Genomic DNA, 13,841 nt, shown 5'->3' with positions numbered 1-13,841 from the left:
CATGGACAGAAACAAAAGTCTAAAAGATATAATGCTGGAAGACAAGTCCCTCAGGTCGGAAGGTTTCCAGCATGCTACTGAGAAAGAGCGGAGGACAAGTACGAGTAGCTCCAGAACTAATGACGTGGTTAGGCCAAAGCTGAAGGGACGCTCAGTTGTGGACGTGCCTGGAAGTGAAAGGAAAGTCCGATGCTGCAAAGAAAAATACTGCATAGGAACCTGGAATGTAAGATCTATGAATCTTGATGAGCTGGATGTGGTCGAACAGGAGATGGCAAGAATAAACATTGACATCCTGAACGTCAGTGAACTAAAACGGACGGGAATGGGCGGATTCAATTCAGACGAGTATCATATCTACTAATGTAGATATGATAGCCCGTAGAAGGAATGGAGTAGCCCTCATAGTCAACAAACGAGTGGGAAAAGCTGTACTGTACTGGAATACAATATCAAAAGCAAAGAGAACAAACCTATCCATTTTGAAGGAAATCAACCATGAGTGCTCACTGGAAGGACAGATCTTGAAGCTGAGGCTCCAATACTTTGGCCATCTCATGAGAAGAGAAGACTCCCTGGAAAAGACCCTGGTGCTGGGAAAGTGTGAAGGCAAGAGGAGAAGGGGATGACAGTGATGGTTGGACAGTGTCATCGAAGTGATCAACATGAATATGACCCAGCTCCGGGAGGCAATGGAAGACAGGAGGGCCTGGCATGCTCTGGTCCATGGGGTCACGAAAAGTCAGACATGACTTAACAACATCCAGCATGCACCTCGCTCAGAACAATATTTTTTCTTATTAGCCCTGTGCTTTGCTCTTTAGAACCCATGCCCCATTTCTCTTCTTTCCTTCCTTCCTTTCTTGTCCCATTAGATGAATTTATCTATTATTTTTATTTTGGTTTTCCTTATACTGATGAATCTGCATCACCGAACTCATACATCATGTCCTCTTAGATACCTTTATTTGCTAATGCCTTTCTAATCAGAAAAATAAACCTGGCTACTTCTCTAAGGATCAACAGCAAACATGCCAGGGCTTGTGCAGATTCATAGGTGTTATCTGTGCAAATGTAGCACCTGCCAATGCAAGCAAGCACCGAGTCCTGAATGAGGTAGTAAGTGCTGCTGGAAATATTGAGAGATTAATACTGAGACATTTTGCAATGAACATAAAATCAAAAGCACCTGGAGTGCTTCTTTGGAAAGATAAGATTAGTCACACATCCATGTCTACTGTCTACTCTAAACATGCAGCAATTCTCCAAGGCGCTGGCATGAACTGTGCAGGTAGAGGGTACAGCTTAAGGGAAAATTCTCACATAAGAAACCCCTTAAGAGAGAGATAAAAAAAGTAGAGAGCACAACAGAACATGGTGGTTCCAGTTTTAGCCTTGTACAGAGTATTCTTTACCCAGGACAGTATTCTAACACAGTGGTTCTTAACGTGGGCGATAATGCTCCCCAGGGGGCGATTTCATTTTTCAGGGGGGCAGTAGAACGAAAAGGGGCGGTGTGGGGGCGCTGGAGCAAGCCAGACCTGTGAAGATGGCTGCAGCCTTTTTACAGTGTGCATAAATATATATTTTCCTCCAATCTTAATTTAGTTTCAGACTTTTTGTCTTGAAATTTTTAGTTCCTGCATTGCGGTTTGTTTTTATGCCCTTTTTATATTTTATATTTTATATTTTTTGCGTCTTAAAATTCGCTTGCAACTAAATCATTAAATGTTACTTTTTTGGGGCATTTCATTTTCTTGGAATTGAATTTTGTTTTCAGGGGTCATAGGATTTAAGTGTCTTAAATAAATAAATAAATAAATAAATAAATACATACATACATAAATACATAAATACATAAATAAATAAATAAGATATCATAACCGTGGGGAGGGGGGGCGATGATAACTTCCTCAATGGCTCAAGGGGGCGTTTCTTTCAAAAAGGTTAAGAACCACTGTTCTAACATGTGACTTCACCCACTGCATCAGTCCGAAGCAGCAAGGTCCATTTTGATACCACATTCCCATCTTTGCTGCACATGTAGGTCAGGACTGATATATAAGACACTGTTGTACCTGTAACCTGGAAAACAAGAGGCTATAGGTCTGACCTATGCAATTCAACTGCATTAGTGTCTACTACAGCATGCCTGTAAAGTGAACACCGTAATTTCTCATGCCTTGTAATCTCAGCACAGTCAAATGTTGACTACTGTAGAGGCACCAGGAACCTCTACAGGAAGAGTGCCACATGTGATCTGCAGACCTACCACTGATTCACAGAACTGCAGCCTTTGGTTTACACCTGATACCAGAGAACTCTTCTATGTCCATAAAAAAAGCATTGTGTGTCACCAGAAGCAGGTGATGGTCTTTGCAAGTTTAAGTGAAATAAACTTGTTAGCTCCCATGAGATTCTGTTGCTTTTGCTGAGACAGACTAACATGGCCATCTCCTGGCTGTTTTAAATAGTATTTTCCAAGTTGCTCTTATAAGCACAAAAAGTACGTAGCTTAAGATTTGGGATGACAATTAGGGTTGCTAGTTCAGCAGCATCTCACTCCCCGAGATTCAGTGCCAAAATCTGAGAGCAGGGGATGGACCCTTGTGATGTTGTAGGAGCAGTCCAGTGTTGGGAGAAGTTCAGGATTTTTGCCATTACTGGTGAGGTTTATGTAAAATGAAGGCTAATGAGTCACAAGCACTGGTTCTTTAAGCTGCTTGCTTAGCTCCAAATGGTGCAAGGAGCCCAACATCAGTGTGCCAAAAAGCCATCAGGGAGAAGAAGAGATGGGGGAGGGACCCTGTGCATGCAGGCACCTTGGCCTCTTGTGCCATCTGCAGCAGTACAAACACCTTCATATTCACCACATGAACCTTGGTGCCAGCCAGGAATAGATAAAGAAAAGAGTGTCCATGATTGAAAGCCAACTCTAGGGTACAACAACACCACAGTTTATCCCACAGTTTGCACCCAAGTTGGCATGGTTAAAGTTAATCCATTTCCCATCATTACATCACTATGATGTATAGTGAAGTGCAAGTAAGCCCTGTCCTTTTTTTATGGACATTAGTTACTTTTTGTTCATCTGTCAAGGGTTAGGGTTTTTTGTGAGGTTTTTTTGTTTGTTTTTTAATAATTCCATTTGCATTACATACTTTTTTTGGCTTCTGGCCTATATGACTGCCAGAACATCAGTCCATGGGGCAGTGGTGGATGTGTCCTGAGGTGCTGTCGACAGTCAAGTGACCTTTAAAATTTAGGGGTGGGGGTGGTAAGTGACATAGCTCTGAAGTGATATCACCATTTATGAAACTGCAGTGCTTATCTCACATATTGTACTGGAAAAGCATGATAAAAAATTATCTGAAGGAGAAACGAGGGGCGCTCACTTGAAGGAACAGTTCTCATTGCACTGGCATACTGTGCCTAGCTGAAGAGTATGCTAGTATCACAGGGACTTCCCCCCGCAAATGAGCAACTTGTCTCTGCTCTGAATAAATCTTTTTATTAATGTTAATGGCAACGAAAGGCAGAGGACCTGTGATCCAAGTGAGAATTGTAGTGAATTGAGATGCAGTGTGGACTGTTGTCCCTTCCCCCAAATTGACAGGAGGGCCTGGCGTGCTCTGGTCCATGGGGTCATGAAGAGTCAGACACGACTGAACAACTAAACAACAACAAATTAAAATTCTGTGTGAGAGAACAGGGATTTAACTACCATAGGATATTTGGACTGGCCCAAATCAACTTTGGACAGCTTCCTTGACCACTCTGATCACATACTGTACATAAAACTCAGATTACCTTCTGGGGTACTGTAGCTGGCGCTGAGATTTATCTCCCTATTTGGGGACCAGGAAAAGCACAGTAATTAACGAGAACATTAGCTGCAGCCTGAAACCTGGGAATCCTACTGATAATGCCAGGGCAAGGCATTACGTACAGTACTTTGGTTAGCCTAAGTGCTGGAAGGAAGAGAGGAAGGGTATGAAAGAAAAGAAAAAGAGAAAATATTTGTGCTCAAAAAAGATAAAAGCAAATTCTGTGACAAAATAATTATATTAATTTATGCCATTAGAATGTGCATAAATTAGACTGTTTGGTTTTATAAATTAAATATTTGAAGATATTTACAAATGTACAGTCTTACCTAAAATAAATACCAACAGCTACAATAAGATTATTTCCCTTCTGGTTGTGTGTATTTTGTGCTGTGAAATTGGGACTAACTTATAGCAACCCTAACAGGCCTTTTCAAAGTAAGTAAGACATTTAAGGAGTGGTTTTACCAGATCCACTCCCTCAGTGATATTCCATGGCCAAGTGGGGATTCGAACTCTATTCTCCTGAGTCCTAGTATGTCAATCTATCCATTACACTGCATTGGGAGTCCCCCATGATACTAGTATATTAAACAGGTTCTAAAATATTGAAGAGCAGCCATGATCCTGTCATTAAGGTACTACAATTCTAATTCTTAATGACAGAGTAAAATGATATTGTTTTTCCAGCTCTTTCTTATAAGAGGCTGGGTGGGGGACCCATCATCAATCAGTCCTCAACATTAGGGTTGCAACCTTCCCCCAGAGTTAGAATGTGTAGATTTAGAAATCTGGAGAATATTTATTTATTTATTTATTTATTTATTTTATTTCTATCCCGCCTATCTGATCATATTAGACCACTCTAGGCGGCTAGAAATGGAGAGAAACATAATAAAGGGAAATCCCTGAATTACCATACTGGTTCTTTTGGGCACAAAGAAAAGAGAGGATGGTTTCTCTTAAAAACAAACAGGGGAAACAATGTGGTCATAATTATTATACTGGAAGAGCTAGACTGCAGGATGGTAGCTAGTTATTTCAGACCTGAAACAGTTATTTCAGACCCGAAACAGAACTAAGGAATCCTACATGGAAATTATGAGTGAGTAAGCCACTCTTCTGCTGCTGGAACAGCTGCCAAATTCTGCACATACTCAGCCAAGGACAGGAGGGACAAAAACACACAACTCAGAAAAACACAAAACAGTGTCCATGGAAACACTCACAATGTCCACCAATAAGAAGACTGTTGCAGTGACAACACCCACATGCCACCCACCCATGGAGGGAATCAATGGTCATATCCCACACCAAGACACTTCACGGCATTGCTCTACACATGATACTGCATCAGCCTAATTCAATGAACTTCTGTGGCCTAGGTAGGAATTGATGCTCTAAATCTCCAGACATCCCAATAGGCAGGAGTCTAAATTTGCCACAAACCGCTGGAGCAGACGTTGCACAATAGGGTGCCCAGAATATAGTCCATGATTAGCAGGAATCCTCTGGGGAGCCCTCTTGGAGATAAGGGCTCAAGATCAGCATGAGTGGTGGTGTCTTTCCCAGCAGAGAATGGGAAGAGCCAGGACAGATATACAACAAGGGAAGCTGTGAACACACACTGGAAAGAACAACTTGAACTAACTCACTGTTTATGCACTAAGGACAGAAAATCTCCAGTGTTCATTATAATTCAACGAGCTTCTTCCCTTTGCAATTGACAAGCAGTGGTGACAGAAAATCAGGGTATAAATTGAGCTGTGCCTTGCAGACGGGGAGTTTTGCACTGGGGCTTAGATCTTGACATTTGTAGATAACTGTCAACACTCCTCTATCCAGTTACACTCCTGCCCACTTTGTTGTGGCCCAGCCTACTCAGTACTTCACTCCACATCCTTGGCCCAACTCAGTGTTAGAATGTAATCCTCAAAACCCTTTCCAAATTGGTCTCCAGCCCACAGGCCAAAAAAAAGTCCTGCACCCTTGATTTGAGCAGAAGTAACTAGTTAGAAGTAATTGCCTATAACTAGTTACTTATGAGAAGCAACAATGCAACTAATAGTAAATTATTTGTTAGGTGTAGCAAGTACCACCTATGTTACTTAACGAGCAATGAGCAAAACTATTTACTTTCAAAACTAATTTTAAAGAACATTCAAAGGAATGTTGAGAGGCATACTGACACATATTTTCCAAGTTTCATTAATCTGAAATAGCTGTTGGTTTTAATCTCTTTTTGCGTTTGTTTTCTATTTTACAAGTTGTAACCTGCCCAGAGTAGTCCTGTGACACTAGTGAGAGTGGGATATAAAAGGAATAAATTAATAATATATAAATAAATGTCAAAGGAAGGATACCTTTATTTTCTCTTCTGTAATTTTCTATTTGAAAGATACAATAACAGAATTGGCCACTAGGGAGCATTTTCTGGTATTTTTCTGATTACTGGGAACAACAATACAACTGGTTAATAACACAGAAAATTTAATTTTGGGAAGGTTAACGAACTGGTAGTCAAACTACACATGGACATCACCAGATGGACAATACCGAAATCATATTGATTATGTTCTCTGCAGCCAAAGATGGAGAAGCTCTATACAGTCAGGAAAAACAAGACCTGGAGCTCATTGTGGCTCTGATCACCAGCTTCCTATAGCAAAATTCAAGCTTAAAGTGAAGAAAGCAGGAAAAATCACTGGGTTAGTCAGGTATAAGCTAAACCAAATATGAATACACAGTGGAAGTGAAGAACAGATTTGAGGAATTAGATTTGGTGGACAGAGTCCTTGAAGAAGTATGGATGGAGACTCATAACATTGTACAGGAGGCAGCAACAAAAACCACCTCAAAGAAAAGGAAATGCAAGAAAGCAAAGTGGCTGTCCAACGAGGCCTTACAAATAGCAGAGAAGAGAAGGGAAATAAAATGCAGGGGAGATAGGGAAAGTTACAGAAAACTGAATGCAGATTTCCAAAGAATAGCAAGGAGAGACAAGAAGGCCTTCTTAAGTCAACAGAGGAAAAAAATAGAGGCAAACAATAGAAAGGGAAAAACCAGAGATCTATTAAAGAAAATTGGAGATATTAAAGGAACCTTTTGTGCAAAGATGGACATGATAAAGGACAAAAATGGTAGGGACCTCACAGAAGCAGAAGATATCAAGAAGAGGTGGCAAGAATACACAGAGGAAATATACCAGAAAGATTTGGATGTCCCGGACAACCCAGATAGTGTGGTTGCTGACTTTGAGCCAGACATCTTGAAGAGTGAAGTCAAGTGGCCCTTAGAAAGCATGGCTAACAACAAGGCCAGTGGAGATGATGGAATTCTAGTTGACCTATTTAAAACCTTAAAAGATGACGCTGTTAAGGTGCTACACTCAATATGCCAGCAAGTTTGGAAAACTCAGTAGCAGCCACGAAATTAAAAGACACCAGCTTCTTGGGAGGAAAGCGATGACAAACCTAGACAGCATCCTAAAAAGCAGAGACATCACTTTGCTGACAAAGGTCTGCATAGTCAAAGCTATTGTTTTTCCAGTAGTAATGTATGGAAGTGGGAGCTGGACCATAAAGAAGGCTGACCACCGAGGAATTTATGCCTTTAAATTGTGGTGCTGGAGGAGACTCTTGACAGTCCCCTGGACTGCAAGGAGAACAAACCTATCCATTCTGAAGGAAATCAACCCTGAGTGCTCACTGGAAGGACAGATCCTGAAGCTGAGGCTCCAATACTTTGGCCATCTCACGAGAAAAGAAGAGTCCCTGGAAAAGACCCTGATGTTGGAAAAGTGTGAGGTCAAGAGGAGAAGGGGAGGACAGAGGACGAGATGGTTGGACAGTGTAACCAGAAGTTACCAACATGAATTTGACCCAACTCCAGGAGGCAGTGGAAGGCAGGACGGATTGGCGTGCTCTGGTCCATGGGTTCATAAAGAGTCGGACACGACTTAATGACTAAATAACAAGTGCAAATAGAATGATTCAAAATTATAAATCCATATTTATCATATTTAGGTCGTTAACACTTCTTTACATGCGATTACGGAGGACTAGTGATAAGATATCTGGTATATAACTTCCTGTATATGAATATAAAAATAGAAATAGTAACAGAATGTTGGAGTGGCTGGAAGGGAATCCGTGTGCTAAAAATACCTTCACTATATCAGGCAAAGGTTTTGTAATGATCTCAGCACTGAAGAAGCAGCTGCCGCCGCTTACAACAAATCCATGCGAGATCTACCCCAAGGAAACCCCCCCAGCTTCAACAGTCAACAAACAGCTCCGCTTACACTGACCCCTTGGAACCTAGAGCATTTACAAGTGACGAACTGGAAGGAAGGGCGGAAGTACAGCGTCCCTCTTTACCCTACTCTAGCCTATCGCCACTAAACCTTTGAACTGAAATGAGACACCAGCCAATCCGAGCCAATCTTATTTCACTGTGCCAGAAGTCCCATTGAGGGTAATCTGGAGCAAAGCGCTTTATTTGCCCATAGCAAGAATGGAGACTGTTGCGGCGCTTATGGCGATATCGTGAAGGGTGGTCTCGGGGCGTCCACGGGTTGGCGGGGGAAAGCCCCAACAATCTACTCGCGTCCCGAAGGCAGAAAGCAGGAGGCTGAAGTTTCAATCTGGTAAGTTCCCCGGTTTCTAAAAGGAGAATGGGAAACAGAGGGGTTCTTACCCCAGTTTAGCTCTGTTATGCCAAAGGACTATTAATCCTGATCATACACTCCTTGGTATCGACTCCATCTCCTCTCTCGCCCCGTGGGGATCGCCGGTGACCTCAGGGCAGGGATGCAAGGAAGAGTTGAGGAACTAGTTGTTGCGAGGCGAGGCGGAGGAAAGGGAGGGTAACTTGCCGGCGTCTTTGCCGTGCAACTCTTGCCAGCATGCTTCCTCCTGCCCGAGACACGGGGATTTAAGAAGCTCGATCTGTGGGGCTGCGGACTGCTGGACCTGTGGGGTGCCTGCCTGAGTCGGCGAGACCCTGCAGGAGGGGGGGCCCGCCAGCCCTTGAGGGAAAGGAGTTCCTGGTCTGCGCAGTCCCTTTGCCGCCGCCGCAGACGCTGGCAACTCGCACCTCCCACCCCGCAAGTTTGGAAGTAGCCCCAAGGGTGAGGGGGGAAATCATCATCCCTCGCTTTATGTTCTGCTCCCGCTGCCTTTTGCAAGCCCAGCGGCACTTTTCTTCCTGGGGAAGGTCTTGCTAAGGCTTCCCCCGCGGCGGCTCCGGCCCATCCTTTGCGTCCTCGTACGATTAAGAGTGAGAGAGAGGAATTAAATTAAGAGCCCCACCAGATAATCACCTGCATTGTCATGTGCCAGTAGTACTGTTGTGATGATGATGGTGGCGGCGGAGGCTGTGTTGGATCCTTTTGCAGATTTGGTGATGTGTTGTGATGCTGGCATTTCCCTCAGGCACTTTGCGTTACCTGTATTTTATCCTCGCTATCCGTAGCTTTTAGAAGGTGTGTTTTTTTTTAAATCGAAGAACAAGCTTTGTTGGTACTGTAGTCAGTTAATAGTTTAAAACAAGCGTTAGAGGATCTCTTTGCAAACAAGCATGTTGGGTTCAGTTCTTTTTACTAAGCCGTGCAGAGATCTGGCTTCTGAAAATGGTCTTTAACATACGTAATTGGCTTTCTATATCAATTTGCACAACAGGCGTCAGAAATTAACATGCAGTCCCTCCCCACTCTTTGTCTTAGAAGTCGGAATTGATTAACTGGATTAATTAGTGCCTCCTTGTCTGCTTCTGTGTCTAATCTAAATTGGGGCTGCATACATAGCAGCAGGGTAGTAAAGGGAATTAATACCGTAGTACCAAGTTAATCAGTGTATAGTTTATTTGTTAATCGACTGTTTGATACCTTGTAGACCTGGGTGGGCAGATTTCATGCTTTCAGCTTTTCTTTTTTTTTTAAATGAGCCACAGGACTCACCAAATGTAGCCTTATGTACTTAGAATAAATTGACTTTTATTTTAGGCACCAAAACTGTATAAAGTTCATTGTCCTCCCACACTGAAAACACTGCTAGTTGTCACGGGTGATCAGGAGTAAACTTTTCTTAGTGCTTTTGTTAAACAATCCAGAGTCAGAAATCTGTGCTTATCTGCTGCAAATTACTGAGCTCTATTTATTTATTTTAAATATTTTTATCCTACCTCTCTCCTTAAAAAGGACCCAGGTCTTTTGGGTGGCTTACATCAGTAAAATACAGTATTTAAAAGTTAAAACTAGTAAGTATACACATATTAAAAAAGAATCAGACAACAAGATGGTTTGCATTTTGATGCTTCTAAATCTCTTTTAGTAATATTTTAACATTCTTAAATATTAATTAATTTAATATTTGAATAATTCAATTATTTGGTTTTAATATTATGATTTAATTATATAAACCACCTTGACTTCTTTCTTAGGGGTATGTATGTATGTATGTATGTATGTATGTATGTATGTATGTATGTATGTATGTATGTATGTATGTATGTATGTATGTATGTATGTATTTATTTATTTATTTATTTATTTATTTATTTATTTATTTATATATACATACCCCGCCTATCTAGTCATTTCAACCACTCTAGGCGGCTTACAACATAAAGCACAACAAGTTCAAGAAAAATTTTCAAGAGAAAAGTGGGGTAAAATATTTTAAGTAAAATGAATGAATGGTGAATGAAACAGTAAACAAAATCAACACCAAAAACACATTCAAAGCAACAAGGCAGAACCATCCGTTAAAAAACCCCACTCAGACAAACAGTCCCTCAGAGAACGCTTACCTGAAGAGAATGGTCTTCACCTGCTTGTGGATGGACAGCAAAGATGGGTCCAGTCCGGCCTCCTGTGTGAGAGAGAGAGTTCTGAAGTCTGGGAGCAGCAACAGCAAAGGCGCTGTCCCATAGAACATACTTGTGAAGGTGGCGGGATGGATAGAAAGACCTCCCTTGGTTATCTTAACACCCAAGGGGGCTTATGAAAGGAGATGTAGCCCTTGCGGTACCTTGGATCCAAGCCGTTTAGGGCTTTATAGGTTAAAAACAGCACTTTGAATTACCCAGAAATGGATCAGCAACCAGTTGAGCTGCTGTACCAGAGAGGTAATGTGACCCCTGTGACCAGACCCAGTTAACAATCTAGCTGCAGCATTTTGGATTGACTGTGATTTCCTGACACTTTCTATAGGCAGGCTCACAATGAGCAAATTACAGTAATCCAGTCAGGATGTAAATAAGGCATGAATCACTGTGACCAGATCAGACTTTTGTAGGAACGGGACCAACTCTTATCAGTACATCCAGATCTATCTTCTACTTGCACTTGGTGAAGACAATTAGATGCCATGTTAGGGGGCTCAGCAGTAGAAGGATATTCTAGTTTTAGTGGAGTTCTTCTCTAGCTAGCATTTTTCATTTGCAGTAATCTATTGTGATTTTACAGAGTTGATAGTAGGATTTTGTGCTGGATTGAACTACTTAAATTTTCTTTTAACTTCTCCAAGGAATGTTTCTACTTCTTGTACAATTATTATTTAGTTGGGTATTCTCTCTTTTCCTTCACTGGGGTGGGAGACAGCTGTGCTTAAAAAAAGACTTAAAATGTGACATGAAATCTACTTGTCAAGAAAGTATTTCAAATTAATGTTCCTTGAGATCATGTAAAAAGCAACAAAGATGCTTAACATCAGGAAGTATTATGTCTTCACACATTAATTGCAGTTTATTTGCTTCATTTTGTATCTGAACATTTCTACAAGGAGTTCAGAGTACAAGTTTCAGGTCTACATATGCTGCGTTAGGAGTGATGTCCTATTCAATCCAGTGGGAATTTGTTCAAAGTAGACATATAGGATATAATACTGCACATGCTACAACAATACTGCTTTAGGTCAGGTTGAGAGAGTGAGCGATTTAATCGGTTAGGATTGTAACTAACAGGATGATTTGAATCTGAGTTTCTCAAAACCCTGAATCACATAGGCATGGTTTTGGTGTTTATTTTTTTGTTGTTGTTGTACTATATCCCTTCCATGTAGGAATTTCAGATGCAGTGATACCAGTGCGATGATAGTCTCGAAACCAAATAAATTTGTTTGTCTTCTAGTGTCTCAGATCTCCTCCAGTGCTTGTTGTGGAGGTGGCCTCTCCAAGTCTAACTGGAAAATCCAAAGATATAAATCAGGCCTGAGGAGCATGTAGCAGTTGAGATGCACTGGTGGTATGAAAACTTGCATTGTCCATCACAATTGTCTATATGAGACCTGGCTGGCTACAGGAGTTGATTCAACAGATTTAGAGGGCTGTATGTTCCCCAAGCCTGGTTTAGATGACTAGAAGTTTTCCGTATAGTTTCTGATGAGTCTTCCTATTAGTTTTACTGAGGATTTTCAAGGATTTGCTCACTAAATTATGACTGTGAGTTGAATTGCCCAGAGAGTCAGTATATTATTTTCTCTTTAAAACAACACTGATGCCAATACTACAAGAATAGAATATTGATTCCCTTTGCAGCCTTTAGCAAAAATCTGGCTTCAGTTACTTGCTGTTATTCTGTGTGAGTGGAAAAATGCTGTCCATGTACTAACTAATACCGTGCTTCCTTGGCACAACTGTATTCTGTTGTAGAGGTATTGATTGGTTTTTGGAATTAGAAAAAAAATGCACACCATCCTGAAATAGACACTGGCAGGCAAATGTGCAATAATTTATTGCCTAATGGCTACTAAGCTCATTTGGATCAAAATGCTTATCAAATATAACTGAGCAGAATCCTGAATATTTCTCAGATTGCTGTATCTACTTTTGTCTAAACAGAACATGAAATTAACTCTATAGGAAATGTTGTTTGAATATTGTTGAGATCCATAGATATCCATAGGGTGTACTGAATGCTTTCCAAAAGAGCTGCAGTGTTTCCTATGGCATAATTTAAGTTTCCAAATTAGCTAGTATAAGAACTGGAATACCAATCCATTTCCTTTAATCAGCACTGTTGTGTCTATTTGCTTTATAAGCTCTCTGCTAATAGGGCTTTGTCTACGTGGGGCTGCCTTTGAGGCTGCTGCAGAAACTTCAGGTGGTGCAGAATGCTGCGGCCAGACTTCTGAGTGGTGTGAAAAAATACCAACATATTTCACCCACTCTGGCCGCATTGCATTGGCTGCCCATCCGATTCCGCATCGACTTCAAAGTGTTGATGTTCACGTATAAAGCCCTAAATGGTTTAGGGCCTCGATACTTGGCGGAACGCCTACTTCCACCAAGATCTACCTGTGTCACTTGCGCGAGCCAGGAGGTGAGGCTGAGGAGCCTAACGCCGAAGGAGGCCCGGAAAGAAAAGACAAAAAATCGGGCCTTCTCGGCGGTGGCTCCTCGCCTCTGGAATAACCTACCCCCTGATATTCGCGCGGCTCCCTCGCTGGGTATTTTTAAAAAACAACTAAAAACACTGATGTTTCGCCAGGCCTTCCCCTGAGCCAATTCCTGATTTCCCCCTTCTCTCCTTTTCCTAGTGTCTGTCCCATTTTGTCCAAAGTTTTTCCCCTTATATAAAATTGTTTTTAATTATATTGTTATATTTTGTTGTAAGCCGCCTAGAGTGGTCTTAATTGACTAGATAGGCGGGATATAAATAAAATAAATAAAATAAATAAAATAAATAAAATAAGTTTTCAAAATTATGCAGTGCAAGAAGGGATTCCAGTGACCCTCTACTTACGGAATTAATCCGTATTGGAACAGTGACTGCAGGTCGAAAAATCTGTAGGTCGAGTCTCCATTGACCTACAATGCATTGAAAACCGATTAATCCTGTAACCGGCTGGTTTTGTTCCATTTTTGTTCCATCTTGTTTTTTTTTTGTGGTCTGTAGGTCGATTCTCCAGCTGCAAGTCAAACCTAAATTTTGTGGCCAGAGAAGTCTGTAACTCGAAAAGTCTGTAAGTTGAGCCGTCTGCAAGTCGAGGGTCCACTGTATTTCATAATTCG

At 41.4% G+C, this 13,841-nt stretch overlaps 1 protein-coding gene across 7 annotated transcripts in view; it reads left to right on the top strand.

The window, feature by feature from the left end:
• Nucleotides 1–8,032: 8,032 nt before the first annotated feature.
• The window catches only part of TMEM94 (transmembrane protein 94), a 100,524-nt gene continuing 94,715 nt past the window's right edge, over nucleotides 8,033–13,841 (top strand). For 5 of the 7 annotated variants that reach the window (XM_078386046.1, XM_078386043.1, XM_078386042.1 and 2 more), the window contains exon 1: nucleotides 8,033–8,475. The gene's annotated coding sequence lies outside the window, so the exon portion shown is untranslated. Of the gene's footprint in view, nucleotides 8,476–8,964; nucleotides 9,313–13,841 lie in introns of those variants that run through there. The other 2 variants (XM_020805062.3, XM_078386048.1) reach the window with 2 other exon arrangements.

This window comes from Pogona vitticeps, chromosome 2 (genome assembly GCF_051106095.1).
Source record: "Pogona vitticeps strain Pit_001003342236 chromosome 2, PviZW2.1, whole genome shotgun sequence".
NCBI lineage: Eukaryota > Metazoa > Chordata > Lepidosauria > Squamata > Agamidae > Pogona > Pogona vitticeps.
Note: the sequence above shows the minus strand (reverse complement) of the source record. Positions and strands in the feature narration are given on the sequence as shown.